Genomic DNA, 19,326 nt, shown 5'->3' with positions numbered 1-19,326 from the left:
GTATAAATTTGTTTTAAATGAATTTAGTGTCATTTCATTGTTTGAAATGTAATGTGGGAAAATATTACTGCTGGGGCAAGAGTAAATATCTAAGTCTATTAATTTTATTGAAGTAGTGGATAGATCCACATGAACTGTTTCTGTGTGTGTTTGGTTAATATTTTATTGAAAATTGGTGTTAGCTCTATCTAATGAAAATCCAAACTCACTTCACGTAGAAGGTGTAAAATGCATCCAACAACTTAATAACCCATTAATTTAAATTGATTTTTTTTTTAAGTTAAAATTAAAAAAATATATATACAGAAGGTAGGTGTCTCTTAGAGGTATATAAAAAAGAGAAACCAGCTAATAAAGTCAGCCCTTATTGAATTAACAGGGAAGGATGTGCAGCTGAGATCCCCCATTGCCCTATATTAACCATTGTTGTTTCAAAGGAGGAGTTAGAAAGGCCTGGAGACAGTGACATGAATATGAACTTTCAAAAGATGAGGCTTGCATAGCTGATGGCAGTGGCTATGTTGAAAGGCAGTGTTGTGCAGCAGAGATTTTGCTCCATCAGTGTTGTGCTCTTTATTGCAGTTTGCACGGAACTGAATAGGAGGTATTACTTTCAGAGCCACCATTAACACGTTTTGTGAGTCAGCAGTAGCACATTTTGCAAACGGCGGTGCAGTTAGCTCCATTTTACAGGTGGGAAAATTGATGCACAGAGAAGGGGTCGATGGCCAGGGGTAGAAGCAGGCTCAAATCCCTGTCTCTTCATCGCTAATCCAGTGCCTAAGCCAAGACGGTCTCCTGCTTGGGGAAAATGCCTCCTTTGTAGGTAGGACTTGAGCACATGTTAAAGTCAAGGGGACTTAAACGTCTACTCAAAGTTAAGCCTATACTTAAGTACTTTCCAAACAGAGGGTAAACTTAAACCCATGTTAAAGCGCTTTCCTGAATCCGGGCGAAATCTGTCCAAAGTGCTCAATTCTCCTGACGGCCATAATTAATGGCGTGGAGAAGCTGAATTCTGGAGGTTTCTCTCTCTTTACACCTCTTGCATTGTTTTTTCCTTTTCCCCAGGTTTTTCACAGAGACAATTCTAGCTCTACCCATCCTCATCTCAATGAAATTTCGTTGTTCCTTTATTATTGCTTTTTGTTGTGGATCCCACTACGCTCGAGACTTGCATGCTTCCTTATGAGATTATCAAATCTCAAATCTGACTAACGTGAGAAAATGTGTTTATTAGGATAAGACCAAGCTGCCTTATAACCACACAGTGAAAAATGTAGGAGGAAGCCTTAAACGCCCTTGTGTTAGGTTTGTTGACTTTAGCAAAAACATCTTGTCTGCTGTGTGACTGCGTCTTTCTGGAGTTATGAAATTGTGGTCATGGCAAATCAGAGCACGTATCTTGTTTGACAGAAGTGGGGATGAATATCAAAGTGCTATTCTTCCTTCTAGCAAATTAAAACTGCAGGGTTGACGCAATGCTCCACTCGAGAATCCCATCAGAAGGCAACTTATTTCTGTGTAACAATGGTAACAGTTCAGTGATGCCAACTTCATGCAAACTTGAACAGAGATGCGTAGCTTCAACCACACCAGCACAGAATTTGATCTGTGGGATTATCACAGTGCAGAAATGTTGTTACCCACTAACCCAGGTTCAAGCTGGTACTGAGGTGTTGCCTGGGCACCAACCAGCACAAAAAGCAAATGTCTGTATATCAGAGCCCAGATGGGCAAAGCATTGCACATTCCCTCTTAATACAAAGCTATCTAGAGTTGAGAAGACAGCTTGCTTGTGCAGCCACCCAAGATTCATCTTGCCCGTAACTGAGTAGCTATGAAGGATGGAGATGGAGATGGTGACACTATTATTAGTGTTGGCGGTATTATTATTAGGAGGCTTTCATGGCTTCAGCCCTTCTGTAAGAATGACAGAGTCCCCAGTCTGTACATTTTCGTGGCCAGCAGTAGCTCCTGCTGGTGTCTGAAGCGGGTAAAATGAATAGGACAGGGCAACACAGGGATTTGAAGATGCAAAATGGTGGGGATTTCTTTAAAGCAAGGTATAGAAGCCATCTGGAATTTGTGTTGAGAAAGAAAGAAGAATGCTGTCAGGAAGGGTTTAGACCTCAGATCAATAATAACCTTGAAAAGAAGAAAAGAAAAAAAGAAAAAAAAAAAAAAGGAGTATGCTGGGAAAGAGAGAAAGGTTAGATTTGGTAAAGAAGCTCTATCTTGAAGGTTAGGCAGTGAAAGTCTAAAGTTGGGTGTGAAACAAAGAGGATCTTGTAAGGAAAAGAGACAGTAAAAAGCTCACTAGTCGTATAAAGAGAAAGAGAAGGAATGAACAGGTCTGCCTTGCAGTAAGCAGCATGTGTCATCCAGACACTGAAGGGGCAGCCTCAGCCTTCCTTAATGCTGAAGATCACTAATGGGAGTGGGTGAATAGAACTGATAGAGTTCCGTGCAACGCAGACTTGTGTACATAGAATGTTCTAATCTGTCAGGGTCAGAGGAGACCCAGAAGAGAGACACAGCACAGGAGATCAACATTCCCATTGCAAAAGTTCTTAATAAATTATTAATTAAGTCACCATTCAAACCTGTGTGCTTTTGTCTGGGAAGTAGCAAGCACAGCACCTGTAATAAAGGATGGGGCAGCTGCTGGAAAGTGATTAGAGAAACTCCTGGCTGTACCTCAGTACAGTGCAATGCTTTAGAGCAGCTTTTGAAATAACTGAACGCATAAGGGCACATGAAAAGTGGGGTAAGAGGAAGATAGATTTGTCAGGCTCCTTGAGAGCTTTCACTCAGCAGAAATCAAGACCTGTGTAATCATAGAATCATAGAATCATCAAGGGTGGAAAAGACCTCTGAGATCTCCAAGCCCAACCCACCCCCACCATGCCCACTGCCCACATCCCTCAGTGCCACATCTCCACTGTTCTGGAACACCTTCAGGGATGGTGACTCCACCACTCTTTCAGAGAATAAATTTTTCCTAATATCCAACCTGAACTTTCCCTGGCACTGGGTTCCTTTGGAGCACTGAATGTATTGTGCTGGAAATTCTTTACAGAAGATGGGAATTAAAAGAAGAGTTCTGTCATGCAGAAAGAGTAGTCAAAGGGACATGGATGGCAAACAACTTGGGCTGGAGAAAAGGGGGACTGGCAAGTGGTTATGGAGTTATTTGAATTAATGAAACAAACTGCTGACTGGGGAATGTTGTTGATTCAGACCAAAGAATTTTGGTATTATGAAGCAGAGAAGCAGTGTACATTGGGATCAGTGATGGAATTTGCTGCCTTAAATGACAAACACCTTGGCTTAGAAGACAGGCAGTTAAATGCTTGATGAATGAGGATGGACTGCTATGCAACCAGGCTGATACCCGTTTTATTGTAGAACTATAGTAGCATTAATGTTGTTGTGTAAGATACCAAGGAAAACCTAAGTGGGACAGCTGTGGTTACCCATGTTTGAGATTCTGAGTGGAGGGTTACTGGGGTGACTGGGGAAATGGAGAAGCTGTCTTATGAAAGAAGGCTGGAAGAGCAGAGCTTGTTCAGCCTAATAACACGAAGGCTGAGCAGAGATAGGCCTGCTCTCCAGAAATGTGTTGTGGGGGTAAACACGAGGGAGGGATAAGAGCTATATAAGCTGAAATGCTGGCACAAGAACAAATAGGCAGGAACTGGCTCTGAATAAATTGAGGCTGGAAGTTAGAAGGAAGCTTTTAACTGTCAGAGGAAGGGGCTCTACAGCAGATTTTACCAGTGTAAACGGGACCAAAGAAAAAAGGATGGTTCCAAGATGGTATTTGACAAACCAATTAAATCTGTGCAGTTTTATTCCTTGTGATGTAAAGAATCAGAAATGATTCTTAGGATGACCCTTCAAAATCCCTGGTGATGTTGACCTCCTAAGACATATAGAAAATAATACCTGTTATTGTTATTATGTTTGCAGCCTTTGCAAACTCTGATCAACTGTCTGCAGCTGCACAGCAAGGCAGGGATGATTTAAGGCAGGAATGATTTCTTGTTCTCTGCTAAAGCCGAGGTAAGTTCACATTTAGTTACTGAGAGCAATGGTTCTTGTGCTGAGCTGAAACTCAGTATTGTTTATGTTCAAAGCCAGAGGCTTCCTGCATCATGCTCACTGTCCATCCCTGGATCTACATCTCTTCCTGTGACCAGCTAGCAGGAACCAAACCCCAACAGTTGGCAAAGCATCTGAAAAATGTAGCCTGGAACACTGTGCTCCAATGGTAAGTCCAGGAGGTAATCTAAGCAGGTAGAAGTGAATATTACCATGAAGGCTGTAGCTGAACTGTGACACGTTTAACTCCAAGTTTCCCTGTACCCTACAGATGTTCCCAGGTACCCTATAGATGTTTTCACCCCTGTATTGAGTTTTGCAAGTGATCAATTAAAACACAAAGTTGGCATGAGGAAAAGATAATCTGATGCAAAGCACCTGAAGGTTGCAGAGCCTGAATATAAGGTCACCAAGGAATCTCCAGGTTCGTGTCATCAGGTGGAAGAATAATGATAGCTGTGTTTTGACAATGTTTATGTTTAATTTAACAATTAACACTGGTCTCACCTATTGATCTTTAAGCAAACATTCGTTATGGTGCACAATGACATTGCATTTAGCAACTTCAGATTGCATTAGTGGCAGTTTCAGCTGAGCTGCATTAAGAAATGCTAATTACAACAGTCTTGAGGAGGGAAACCTGAAACAAAAGGGGATCCATCTTTGAGGAGTGTATCTGCTTTAACAGAGATACCTTTCGCAGGGGTCTTAGAAGGTAAATAGCACTTTTCTCTTTCTCACTTAGGTGATGTGTAGTTAAGTCTTATCTCATTGCCAGTTCTGAGTGAGACTGATCCTTTTTCAATTTACCAAACATGTGATTTAACCCACTTTCACACAGATGTGAATGTGAACCATCTTAACTTTTGTTATTGCAGTGTAGGAGAGTGAATGTTCCCTGGGTGGTAGTGCTAAGGGCCCTGATCAAGCAAGCACTGCAAGAAACTCAAAGTACAGCCTCACTCAAGTCTCTGGACAGAGCAGCACTATGTGTAGGTTCTGCTCTTATTCCCAGTATTCTCAGTGCTACAGGAGAACTCAGAGCTGAGCCTGATGCCATTTCCATTCCTAAATATGCAATTCTGCCTCTTCCCTGGCACCCACTCTGGAGCCCTTGCAGTCCTGCAGTGAATTGCAACTCAATTACGTGAATAATTAATTTCTGAGTGTATCAACCAATGTGAAGGACGATGAGGAAAATTTCAGCCCTGTCATTTACTGGTAGCAGTGCTTGTCTTAAACAAGTCCTGAAAACATAACCTGCAAAGCTGTGCTGTGTGTGCTTTACCACTTTGCAAAAGAGGAACTCCCAGGGTGGGTTTCCAGGGGAGTAGGTAGAAGCCTGACAGTGGGCAGGGGGAAATAAACTACAGAACTGAGGTGAAGCTTTCATAGAATCATTGAGGTTGGAAGAGGTGGGTAAGATCACCAAGTTGAGTTACTTCTCATCAGGTAAACCATAGTGATGGTTTTTGTGAAAGAAATGGAGCTTGACAGGGGTGTGTGGAAGGCTGGGGTGTAACAGTAATTAGAGAGCAGGACAACGTGTGGAAGGTCTGGAAAAACTATATTTTTGGCAAGAATGAGAAGCTAGAATGAAAGGAAAGTCAAGTAGATGAGGAGAGGTGATGAGAGTAGGAATAGATGCTTTGGTAAGGGAATGACTGAGTACAGGACTGATTTGAAAGTCTTCTCTGGAAGTTTCCTGGTCTACTATTTTTGCAGCCTTCCTCTGACCCTTTTTTCATCATGTCCTCAATTATTTGGGGTAAGCATTGTCCCTATCTTTGTTAGCTCATCTATATGTGCATGCAACCTAATGACATGGGTGAGCTACTTAATCCTAGTCTGTCAGTGTCATCCAGGATTAATTTACTCCCTGTTCAGCACTGGCTGTCACTTGGATGAGTGTCTCCTGCACCTTTTCTTTCCTTCTGCTCTTTTCTTTCCCTTTGGTCATGCCTTTGGCAAAGGGCCCTGCAGCTGAAATGCCCCCTGTGACATTCCACCAGATTCCCCCATCTACACTAAATGCTACAGACGTGCCCGCTTTGTCTGCTACCTCCATCTTAATTCTTTATCTGCTTACACGGTTAGTGTCTCCCCCCCTCCCCATTACTGACCTTGTGGATTAATGTATAGTACAGGACTGTAAGCTTTCTTGAAGGCTGGGTGAATTGTGTCCTCAACTCCCCATCTGTCGACATCGTCTCTTACTGCCTTCTGCACAGTGACACAGACACAACGGAGTCCTCATAGGAAGCAGATGAAAGAGCTGGTTGTTGTCTATTGTTTGTTGTTTTTTTTTCCTCTTTCTTTCGTATTTTTGGACAGGAAGTTCCCATTTTGGCAATTCTGCTACTGTCTTCCTTGTGGGTATCATGTTTAATCAAGGGGTTGCCAAATCCAAATGTTAATCAACTCTATTAAGTTAGAGATAGGAGATGAATCACTGTTGTAACAAAGTAGAGACTCAGGTTTAGTCAATGGTGTCTTGTAATAAAGTAGAAATCCAGATTTAGTCAATGCTGTCTCATCATGTATGGCTGAAAGATCAACGCTGTATATTTTGGAAAAGTAGATGAGACTATGGGATGAATAACTGAGAATGAGCTTCATGTTCTGGTGGTTTTAGGGTCTCCCTCAAAGCCTTTCCACAGGTGTCGAAGGCCTGGGGAGTTGGCCAGAGGTAACACTAGTAACAAGGCACAGAAAGCAAGGGACTCCCAAAGGCACTGGGGGAGCTCATCCTCTGGCAAAAAGGTGGAGTATCCCATGGAAACCCAATGTTAATGGCGGCCAAAGGTATCCCAACGTAGGGGTACCTTTTATAAGGGAAAGTTTATGTGGTGGGGAGAAACAGTGCCCAGACTTGTGACTGAGTTCTAAAGAGAAGGCAGTGGCATGTCGTGGTGGTTATTCATGGATGCATACGGCATTTTCTGGTGGCTTGTGCATGATTCTGCTTTGGTGCAGAGAATTACACGCTGCCTTTCCTGAATGTTCACTTCTCCTGCTTTTCTCTGCACATACGCTGGTATTTGCCCCCTATACATATATACCAATACAAGCTACGGCTCCAAGTGCTATCACCCATTTATGACTTCAATGAACTGACTAGTTCTCCCCAGGAACATTGGTTGTGTCATTGGCTATTTTGCTACATGAAATAAGCAGGTGAGTGATTTGCAATCATGGTTTCATTTGCTCAAATGGCAATGGTAATGGAGGTGTTGAGGAGACAGCCAGCCTTGTCCAGACCTGGTGTAAACCAGCCTGTCTCTGTTTTAGTGCCTAGAGAATTGAGATGACTTACAGAATCCAGGAGTGTTGTCACTCTAGTAATAGTTAGAAAATGCCATTGCTAAGTAAGATAAGTGCAAGGATCAGGTTGAAACATCAGCCTTCTTGTTGTCCATGCCACTCACCAATTAAATATGCAGTTGTATGTATGCCTTCAGGCTCTCCGCTACAAGAGGAACACTGAGTAACTGGAGTGAGTCCAGCAGAGGCCACCAAGGTGATCAGAAACCTGCAGCACAGAGAGGCTGAAGGTGCCGGGTTTGCTCAGCCAGAGCAAGGGAAAGCTGAGGGTGGGTCATGGTCAGAAGATGGAGACGGGTTATTCTTGGCATTAATGGACAAAAGGCAACAGTCATAAACTACATCAGGAAAAATTCCAGTTAGGTATTAGGAAAAGATTGTTCACATGAGGAACTTTTCCAGTACACACTGGAAAAGGGGCTTGGGAAGGCTGTGGAAATTCCATCCTTGCTGATGTACAGCCTTGGACCGGATAAGATGTTGAGGTACCTGATCTAAAGCTTGAAATTTCCCCTTCTTTGTGCAGATGTATAGACAAGACTTCTGAATGTTCTGTCCTTCGGTACTGTGGTTGTCACTGTCAGGCTCTGTTCTGGATTCTTCAACTTTCTGTGCCCAAGACAGTGACAGAGGAGCCAGCTGGTGGAAGACAGTTGGCCATCCAATTGTGAGATGAGAATTGGGTCCCTGACCATCTTTTATTTTAATTCAGGCATCGCCGTAGAAAGCAGTGGCTTTGTAATAAAGAAGTGACCTCTCAATAGAGATCTCTCGATGAAAACCGGATTTCTATCCCATGGGAAATTCTGGTATTTTCGTATTTGTTTTCATCTCAAATTGGAACACATAGTTCCTAAAAAGAATTTGTTTGCAAATGTCAGAGCATTTCATGTTGACATTTTGAGCTAAAACGAAAGAGTTTTGCTTGAATCAGGTCATCATCATTTGCTTCTGCCTGGATGGGAGCTGTAGCTACGTGTGTCCTGCGATCCCAGGAAAGCCTAACATGAGCTAAACTGATTCTACCATAACATACCCTTATTTCTTCCAGTAGCTGAGTTGCTTGGAGGAATCACCAGTCTCCTGACTCAGGCAGATGTAGAACAAAAGAAGAATTATTGGTTTTCTGGTTGGAACATCTCAGATTGGAACGTTTCTAGGAAACATTTTTTCCCTTTTGGGAAATCTTGTTCTGCACAAAATGTCATTTTCTGAAGGGAAAGGAGTTTGTTTTCCTTTTTTTCTAAGGGAAAATGTCCAGTCAGTCCAACGTGCAACGGATTTGCTCATATGTCTATATGAAAGCGTTTCTTTTCTACTTTAACAAATGTAGCAGCCGTGTTCTGTTCTCATTTCCCACATTGCCTACACCTCTCATACTTCTCCCATTAATTTCAGTGGAGCTAATCCAGTCACAGCAACAGAGAACCAAATTTGGCCCAGGTAAGAGATATATTGTTTTTAACAACACACAAACAGATCTACAGCTGGTACAAACAAAAGAAATCAGCAGAATTCAAACGACTTACACTTGTGAAGGATCAACCCCAGATTTATTAATAGCTAACTACCTGTGGCACTTACAAATGCATTTACATCCCATTTCCAGTGCTACTTTGGGCACATTTGCATCCTTGCCTGCTCAGTCTGACAGGGAGGGTATTTCACACCTCCTGCTCTGTTAGCAGCATCGTAGTTTAGCTCTCCTGTTCCTTTCCTCCCAGCCCAGGCTCTTTGTCTAAAGCCTCTGCAATATCTACCTGCAGATCTTCTGTGGTTTCTGCTCTCTGAACCACGTGCTCTGCAAAGTCAGTGTGAGCTGAACGCGAGCATCTGAGGACAGAATTTGGGCTTAAAATTTGTAGCACATTAGGAGCATGCTAATTGCCTAGGGTGACATCCAGCTGACAACTGGTTTGATGGTGACTCTGTTCTCGTTCCTGTTTAAAATTCTGCCTCCTAAATAAATGAGTGATGGGATCGATAGCCTTGCTCTGCTAACAGGAGGGCTGCGATGCACCACTGTGACTTTGACTTTGCTGTTTTCTTTGCCAACTAATTATGACAAAAGTGACATACCAGTTGATCTGTGCTTGTTCCTGAGCCACTTTTAACACCACCTCTTAGGCTCTTTTCCCAGAACCAATGGCTTTTGTCATTTGCTCCTCTGATTTCCGTTCATTACATTTGTTGACAAGTGCTTAGATGAATTCATCTAAGAAGTTGTGTCCTTGCTGTTTCCTTACCATTTCCTCCTGCATGCCAGGGTGGGCATTTAAAAATATCACTCACTTGATTTCTTGCACAAATGTTTGCCGATGAAGGTCTCTACACAGTAAGAAAATGTCAATCAACTTAATTGCATGTGCAAATTCCACTCTGCATGTGTAAATAGGGGACCCGTGCACAATTTGAGTATCTGTGCTGAGAAAGTGGGCTTTGCCATCTTTTAAATACTGTCATTAAGAATTCCCTTTCAGCCATGTTTTGCCTTGTGATGTTTGGGCTTCACAGAGGTTTGAAACCTCTCAAAGGGGTCCTGGTGCACACTGCTGTGACTTGAGGTGCTTGTACACTCTCCCTGCCATGGAGAAGGCAGAAAGAATGTGCTTTCAGCATCAGTGGCTTTGACTCTCAGTCCAGCATCTGACAACTATAAGCACAGTAGGACCTTAAATCCAAAGCTAGTTAGGATGTGTATTCCTTTTTGCCAGTGAATCATAGAATCACAGAACAATTTAAGTTGGAAAGATCATCCAGTCCAACCATCCACCTGTTGCCTATATTGCCCACTAAACCATGGCCCTGAATGCCACATCTGCACCTTTCAAGTTGAAGTAACAGCCAGCGGAACTGGCTGAATTCATGCAGCAGTGCTGTCTTCTCTTGGCACAGCAAGCATGGGGCTGGGCTCAGATCTGCTCACACAGCCCTGCCTACGAACTTATGGTGTGGGTGATTGGGAAGGGTTAATGCCACCTTTGCATGACTGAGAATAACAACTGAAGGAACTGCTGAGTAAAAATATGTGGATTGGGAGGCTCTGGGGAAGGGGAACAAAAGACCCATAGATAATTTGAAGCTGTATGTTCAGAGAAGAGAACATGTCTAGTGGCCCTGCCCAACTTTAGAGGCCTTCTATCTATACAATCAATGCATAGCTGGTTAACCTGGTCATCATAAAAGAAACACAGTGAATTTCCCTCTTCATAATCTCTGGATGAGATTTTCTTTCTTCACCCATGCACTTTCCACGAGAACTTCTCTCATAAATCAAAACATCCCTCTCACTCTCTATCTGATAGCAGGCAGCTCTAGAATCAGGTGAAGCAAATCCTGCAATGGAAAGCTAAGGAATAATTTGCAGTAGATAAAATTACATTGCTGGGAGGTTATCTTCAGCCACAAAGCAGAAGGCTTTGCTATCTGACCCCAAGCAGCGTGGATCTTTGCTTGCCACTCTGCAAGGGAATAAGATTGCTCCTGGAAGTGGTTTCTGAGATCCATCCTTCTGCAGAATGGGTGCCCTTGGTCTGTAGATGGAGCTCTATGTCACCAGTGCACCAAGTATTGGACCACAATGCTAAACCTTGTGTCTCCCAGCTTATGGTCAGAAATGTCATTGTTTACTGCCTGTGGATGTTTATGCTTAAAAGAAATAGCAAAGAAAAAAAGAAAATGATTGTGGACCCCTCTAGGTTAGGTGAAGAGCCCTGGGAGAGATTGGGACAAATCGTCTGTATGAGTTACATCAAAAGTTGTTGTGCCACAGGAAAACAATCAGGAGTATAAGGGTTGTTCCCATGGAAAACCACTTCTCCCAAAAGACAGCACTGCATTAAAGCCATCACATACACAATATTTCTTTAGAAGTAATATCATTACAGATGCCCATTTTCAACACAGCAAGAAACGTAGCTGGGATTTTGGAGTTCCTCACTTCCACATAAATGGATCTGCGTGGTGGTAGCCCTGATTATGAAAAGCTGAAATTAAATGTTAAAGCAATAAAGCTCAGGTTAGCTGTCTTCCCCTCAAATTCTACAGTTCTACAAAAACTGGTGTTCCTTCCACAGAGCAGGCAAATGTAAATGCCAGGTTTTGCAGTGCTGACCTGCTGCAGTTCTGAAGTTGTTTTCTAGGTTGTCTCTCCATGCAAACAAACCTGCAGATTAATGCGTGTGCTGTGTGTGTGCATGCACGAGTAACCCAATTTCTGCCTTTCATACTTGGCCCAGATTAGAGGCCAAGCCCTGCAATGTGCTGGTGAAACACCCAAGCTGAAGCAGGGGCTTTGTTTTCCCTCCATGTGTTGTAACAGGTAGATAGCAATGTCCCCTCGCGGGGTTATTCAGCTCAGATCTATCATTTTACTTATTTACCCATAGTCGCAATCTTATTTTGATGCAAAACACTGCCCGCCTCCCCTTCCCCTCCCGCCTCCCCCAGAAGTGACATGATCAAAAGCTATTTCTTCTTCAGAGTGATTTCCAGTAACCTCCGGAGCAGTTTTTTTAATTAAATAAACCTCATCTTGTCTAGCTTTCTGGTCAGCATTTTGAACCCCCTGCAGATGGGTCTGAAGGATTAACAGCAAATCCTCCTCGACCCAGCTCAAGCAGATGGGCGGCATGTGTCTGATAAATACTAGGACAAGGTCTGCTTCCTCGTGTTTCCAACAGATAGACAGTATACCCTGTAAATTAAATTTAAAATGGTGGCCCTTTCAACCCTTAGAATAGCAGAGGAAAAGGAATACAAATGATATGAATTTCCTATTCCTAGCACATTGTCACCTCCTGACCAGCGAGTCAAACATCACCTGTTGGGCGAGTGGTACCTCCAGGGAAGGAGGTCAGTGTTGTGCTGAACTTACAGGGAGCACAGTGCTGCATCTCCTTGCTGATGTCTTTTATGTGCTTTGCAGAGTATCCTCTTTCCAAGTGAATGTCTCTGACATTGGTTCCCATGCAGCTGCTGCAATGGGAGCAGCGAGCCACATTCCTGAGTGCCTTGAGAAGTAAAACTCTGCCATGTGCAAGCTGTGTTCAGGTGCCTGAGACATTCCCCAGCTATTCACTTCTGAAGTCAGGGATGGTGAACTGTGCTTTTGGGCAAGAAAAGAAGCCTTAAAAATGGAGGGAGGGCTCCATCCAAGCCTCACTTGCTTTGACCAGGGTCTTCTTGCTTCACAGATTTGCTGGTTCATTAGTAGAGATACTTTGAAAATGAAACCCTTTCTCGTTCCTCCATGTTTTTGTTTATTTCTTTTCATTTCATTTGTTTTATCTGTTTGTTCATTTGATTTCATCTGAAGAGGAATAACATAGACACCTCTAAATGCATTGCTCTATCTATCCTTCTTATTGCTATGTCTTGTCCCCAGGGATGGTGGTCACTGTGGAGCTACCCATGGATTGTGGTCACTCTGGAACATCCCATTAACAGAAGGTTTCAGCACTATTTGAGCTGTGCACAGCCACTGCCCGACAGCATTAGTGGAAACTGCCTTTCCTCAGTGACCTTGCTGCTAAGCTGGAGACTGGCAGAGACTGTCACCTCCAATGACACTGCTCAGAGGGTCCTTGTCAGAACAATTAACACCAGTATGTCACTATGTCATCTTTCAGAGCCTTTGGCTCCCGAGTCAGGATACTTGTGATGTTTGGGGTAAAAAAGGCTGTGTCCAACGGCCAGCACTCAGGGATGTGCCATGTTTGCAAAGCCAGTGTCTGCATCTGTGCAAACCAGGCGAGGAGCTGATGGGAGCGATGCAGAATCATAGACTCACAGAATCATTAAGGTTGGGAAAGAGCACTAAGATCATCTAGTCCAACCAGCAGCAAATAAGGATGAAGGCTCCTTTAAACTGAAGAGTGAGTGGGTATGGGGATATCTCTATTAGAGACACAATGTGTAGTAAGGAGTGGGTTTTTCTTTTCTAAATATTGCTTTTCTTTCCCTGATAATTTAGTCGATGAATTAAGGAATAAAATATTACTAAGACAAGCAAATAAATCAGACTTTCCTCCCAGGATATTAAGGAGCTGCAGAGTTGTGTCTTCTAAACAGGCCTTTGTAGATAAGGCTTTGTGGGATGAATGCTCTCTTGGAATGTAGCAACAGTGGGGAAAAAAAAAAAAGGAGAATTAAAATGTGTTCAAAATGGCACAAAGCTTCTGGACAAAGCTTCACCCAGAGGGTGGTGAGGCACTGGCACAGGTTGCCCAAGGAGGCTGTGTATGCCCCATCCCTGGAGGCAGTCGAGGCCAGGCTGGATGTGGCTCTGGGCAGCCTGGGCTGCTGGTTGGTGACCCTGCACACAGCAGGGGGTTGAAAACAGATGATCATGTGGTCCCTTTCAACCCAGGCCATTATGTGATTCTATGATATATTCAGCTGTTGGAAACTGTTGGCTGTGGGTGGACTTGTGTGATGTTACACAGCTAAAATCTGGTCCACGCAGTCAGAAAAAGCATGGAAGAAAGGAGACATGCTATCTTCTTGCTCTTGAGCAAGCTCTGATCGTCTCTGGACACTGTTTTTCATTATCTAAATGACACTTCTCACTTTGGTTCCTTCAGCAAGTTCTGTGCGGGCATAAAAAACACATTTCCTCTCCCATTACTCATCTCTCGGGACCATCAAATGCCAAGGAAGCAGAAGCAATTTCTTTTATGATGCATGCCCGTATCAGCTCACCTTTAATCCTTGTGATGACAAATAAACTTCTTGAAGATGAGTTGAAAATTAGAGCTAGGAAGTGAGAAATAAAACCATTCACTCACTTGCTTTTCCAAATAATCTCAACAGTTTAGGAAATGAGTCAGCTATTTATATTTTCTTTTATTTTCCCGAAATATTTCCATCACTATCTATCTTTTTTTTGTCTTATCAGCTTACAGCTATGATACTGGTGTTAGATAGCGCCATTCCTTTTCATGGCTTAGCACAGGGAAGTTCAGATAAGTGGAAGTGAAGAGTCATATTGTCAGATAATGTTGTGTCCCTGACAGCTCGTACCTGTCTGTCTGCTGAGTGTTTCTCCATGAACATTGGACATGGTTAGAGGGCATGGAGGTGGTGGGTTGGGATTGGACAAGATGACCTTAATGGTTGTTTCCAACCTTAATGATTCTATGGTTCTCCTGTGGGGCATATGTTTATACTGTGAGCCCAAGGAAATGCTTGGCTGCACTATCACAGGACAAAACAAAGCTCAGCTGTCAATTTTAAGAAGCACAGGTCTGGTCTATTGGAGAACTGCTCTAAGAAAATTGCTTGCCTTTGTGGTAAGTGTATAAAATGTCCATGTCAAAGTTTGGTTGGTAACTGAGTGTGTAGCAGTTGAGTAATTTGCAGTAACGTTGTCTCTTCCTTTTCTATTATTTTCCATCAAAGTCACAGTTTTAGCTGTTTTTCAAGATGAATCTCTGCTAAAAATATCCAGCAACAAAGATGTAGAGTTTTCCAGCTTTGGGGGTTAAAAACTTTCTTTTTTATGTAAGGCATTTCTGTCAGTAGTGAGCACTATTGGTGATAGATGGACAGTTGGACTGGATGATCTTGGAGGTCTTTTCCAACCTTGGTGATTCTGTGGCTCTACGATTCCCACAACATTTAAAGAAAGTTAAAAATCAGTGGGGCAAGATAATTTCCCAACATGAGAGTGAAAAGATAGCTAGACGTTATCCGACCAAACCACAGTGAGAGAGAAGAGCCTCTCCTCTCTGCTCTATCTGTGCTTGGAGAGTGGGGAAACCCCTTCCTCACAGCCTGCAGCAGGTGGGCAGTGGGCAGGAGGGCCACGTGTTGGCACACATCTCTTCCCACCAAAGGACCCCGCTGCCTTAGGGACGATTCTGAAGAGCGGCGATTTATTCTGCGCTTTCAAGTGATACTGGGAACCTTTTGAAGCAAAGTGAGGTGGTTATTTTTGTGTTGTTCCTTTTTCTTTCTCTTTCTTTCTTTCTTTTTTTTTTTTTTCCTTTTTCCCAGGGATTCCCCAAGTGGATGGCTGTCAAAGATTTTAATATACTGCAGGCACAGCAGCTAATTCTCAAATCTCTTGCAGAAGGATTTTACAGAGGGAAGCTAGGATGCAAATCCTTTTGAAGGCTTTTTCCATTTTGAAACCTATAAATAGGAAAGTAGGGCAAAATGACTTTGACAAGTTTAGACCTCACCTTCTTTAATTACTCTCTTTGGATCAACAACCTGACTGCAAATGCTTATCTACTCCAACATTACGCACAGGTTTGGAGTTTATTTTTAAGAGCAGTGCATGACAATTCTGCATAATATTTTTAATACCCCTGGCCACCAGAGATTTCCATATTCCAGTTGATCTTTACATTTATAATTGATATAAATGGTGAACAGGGCTGATTGCCTGTGTTGTCGTTTCAGTGCAAGAAGTGTCCATTTATTGTTTTTTATAGAATATACATTTTCTTCCTCATGCTGTTTTTACATTTCTTCTCCCTTTTTAGTAAGCATGAAGATTTAAATTGTCTAGTTACTCATTAATAACAGCTTATGAGTCACTAATACAATAAATTGTAGATTAGTTATGTGTCATTTTTATAGCTGTTTAAAGCAAAGAACGTCTGGTTGCTCTTCTATCGTGTTTAATGTCGTTTTAATAAACAAAACAGATATTGCATAGAAACACAGTTCACAGGATCACAGTTTGTATTGCTCTACATGGAGCACACAGGAAAAGTGACGTTATTACAGTATATTACAGTGTATATATGATGTTATATCACAGTATATTGATATATGATATATTGATACATGATATATGATATTTGATGATGATACAAGCATCTGCCAAAAGACATGAATCTTAGATAGAGTAAGGTGCTCCATTCTTCCTGGTAGTATCTGTACATCAACAACACTTCTCTAGTTCTGCAGGGCTGAAGGAGCAAGTTGTGTCTAAACTCTGATGAGTACTGGAGAAATGCTATGAGCTAAGTGGCAAATGAGCTTGCATTGAAAGCTGTGGAAAAAAATATATATGCATGTAATTCATGATCTTTGGATACAGGGTTTTTATAGTGAATGCATAGGGGCTTTGCACCTTGTCAGCAAAGAGGAGGAAAGGGAATTTCATAGAATCGTAGAATCATTCAGACTGGAAAAGACCTCCAAGATCCCCATGCCCAACTCCAGCCCACGCCACCGTGCCCTCTGCCCACATCCCTCAGTGCCACATCTCCATGGTTCTGGAACACCTTCAGGGATGATGACCCCACCACCTACCTGGGCAGCTGTGCCACTGCATCACTGCTCTTTCTGAGGAGTTTCTCCTAACATCCAACCTGAACCTCCTCTGATGCAACTTTAGGCCATGCCCTCTCATCCTATTGCAAGTCAAAGGGGAAGATGCACTGATGGCTGTAATTCAACACCTTCCCATGCCATTATTCCATATTGTTTGAGAGTTTGACCACTAAGGTTAAATAGTTTTGAATTCTCTAAGCACTCCTTGCACTTGAACTGATCACATTGCATTTTTTTACAGGTATGTGAAAAATATTGTTGCTTACACTCTGTTCTGCAGAGAACTCTAGTGTCAGCTACTGCAGTCTACGTCTGGGACAAAGAGTCCCAGCTCAGTCAGTACGTGTTACCAGTCATGTGGCCCACTGAACACTGGCTGCCAAACTGTTGTTTAAGCTTCTGATACTATCTGCAATCACAGAGAATTAAGTCAGCTAACTGGGTTTAAACGTAAGTATTGGAGTTGTTCAAGACCAGGCTGGATGGGGCCACCATGAGCAGCCTGATCGGGTGCCTGATTTAGTGGCTGGCAACCCTGCCTGTGGGAGGGAGGTTGGAACTGGATGTCCTTTGAATCATTCTGAGAGTCTATGATTCTAAAGGAAACATACACGTAGCTACTGACAGATAATTTCCCTGTTGATCTGCTTTAGTTTCTTCAGCTGTGTTGACTTCTAAAGCAAGTATTTTGCTTTATCATTTGCAACAGGTCTCTGAACAATTTCTAGTGATAATCTGCTTTAGCTTTACATCATTTGTGTTGTCAGTCTGCTGGCCCCAAAATAGAATCATAGAATGGCTTGGGCTGGAAGGGACTTCAAGGTCACTATAAGATGACCAAGTCCAACCATCAAATAAATCGTACCACCGTGCTCACTAAACTATGTCACTCAGTGCTACGAAGATTAATTAGCTGATTTTGAATCAATCTTCAGCATTGTCTCATTCTTCACCATTGCCTTTATGTTAGAGCCCAACAGGATATGTTGAATGTATGGCAGCCAGCAACTCCTGTTTGTCCTGGAGACACTTCTTTCTCCTTAAGGCAGGCAAAGGTTCTGTTAACAGTGGATACTGGGAGTTCCATCTCGGGGATTAATCCAATGTGCCTTGCTGTCTGCATATCTACTAGCAATTATGCTGTGTGCTACAGCCTTACTGCTCAATACAAAAAGCCAACAAAGCACTGACCTGATTCCATCAACACATCGAGACATTGTCTGTGACTCATTTCATTACTTAGCCAAGAAGCCTCAGATGCAAGTGGAAAGAAAGGGCTCATGATAATTAATCTTTTCAGAAATAATCAGCTAGGTTTTTGTGTGGATGCAGGAAAATCTAGTTTGCCTGTGATGTCCATTAGATACATTCCCACTGTACATCCCTGTGTAGAAACAGCTTCAGATGCTCTGCCCACAGCAAGCTCTTAGTTCTAACCAAATGTCCTGGGAAGAGTTTCATGCTAACTACTGAAAACATCCGTAACCTTCAAAAGTCTGTTTTTGCCTGGTGAACATCGAGATGTTTTCTGTGTCCTGGAAGAAAACATGAGGAAAGGGTTTGAACAGTTTCCTATATATTATATATTATATATATGTATGTATGTATGTATGTATGTATGTATGTATGTATGTATAAAATATAAATTTACTAAAACATTGCTGAAAGTCCTCAGCTGTAGTCCATGGAGCTGTATGGCAGAGACTTGGCAAAAGCAGAAAATCCTATTTCTGCCCTGAAGAGCCTGGAGTTGAACCAACACGGTTACAAGTAAACAACATTGACAGAAGAGCATGACAACATAAAGCAGAGACCTAAACAGCATTTACACATCAAAGTGGGATTTCTGTTCCCCCCTTTCATGGGGTTCTTCTGGAAGTCCCTTAGAATCCATTCTTTGCAGGTAAGCTGAAGGTAAAAGCTCCATGCCTACCCCCCACACCTTCCACGTGGAGCTGTCTGTAAGGAGCGTGTTCAGCAATAACTTCTCTTTTCCCTTCACTCTAACATCAGATGTCTTTGATCTTTTTCAAGGCTGGCCCAAAAATCCTCTTCAGAGGATTCCCCTGCAGAGGCTGTGGATATCCCATTCCTGGAAGTGTTCAAGGCCAGGTTGGATGCAACCCTGGGCAACCCAGTTGAGTGCTTGATCCAGCGTTTGGCAACCTTTAGTGTGGCAGAGAAGCTGAAACTTGGTGATCCTTGGAGTCCCTTCCAACCCAAGCCATGCTATGTCTCTACGATTCTAAGATTCATGGCACAGCCCATTCTTTCCAAAACTTTTCCTTGAAGAACATTACCCATCCTCTGCTCTTCTGGGAATCTTAGGAATTCGAGCTGCTTTCAGTTGCGTTTGATGCTGGAAATACAAACTGACTTTTCCTGGCTAACTGAGCCAAGGCAGAATATCTTCCTATATTTTTCTGAGATAGATGTACGCCTATGCTGCATTAGCTCCCTTTTATTTTATGTGGCCAGAAGCCTTGATTACAATTTTATTTTCTTAATTTTGCTTCCTGCTTTCTCTGATTTTAGTAGCTCTTGATTATGGTGCCCCTGAGTAATCGTTCAAGGTAGATTGTTAGTGTAAGCTGCAATGCAAGG

General features: G+C 42.6%; 1 long non-coding RNA gene across 1 annotated transcript; it reads left to right on the top strand.

Moving 5' to 3' along the window:
• The first annotated feature begins 4,778 nt into the window (after positions 1-4,778).
• On the top strand, positions 4,779-12,941 carry LOC128087298 (uncharacterized). The gene is made up of 3 exons (XR_008209776.1): positions 4,779-4,822; positions 12,359-12,483; positions 12,818-12,941. It is a non-coding gene; the product is annotated as an uncharacterized LOC128087298 (long non-coding RNA).
• Positions 12,942-19,326: the final 6,385 nt, after the last annotated feature.

The sequence above is a fragment of the Tympanuchus pallidicinctus genome, unplaced genomic scaffold (genome assembly GCF_026119805.1).
Source record: "Tympanuchus pallidicinctus isolate F22 unplaced genomic scaffold, pur_lepc_1.0 scaffold3, whole genome shotgun sequence".
Classification (NCBI taxonomy): domain Eukaryota; kingdom Metazoa; phylum Chordata; class Aves; order Galliformes; family Phasianidae; genus Tympanuchus; species Tympanuchus pallidicinctus.
The sequence above is the reverse complement of the archived record's forward strand: the minus strand, read 5'-3'. Positions and strand labels throughout refer to the sequence as shown.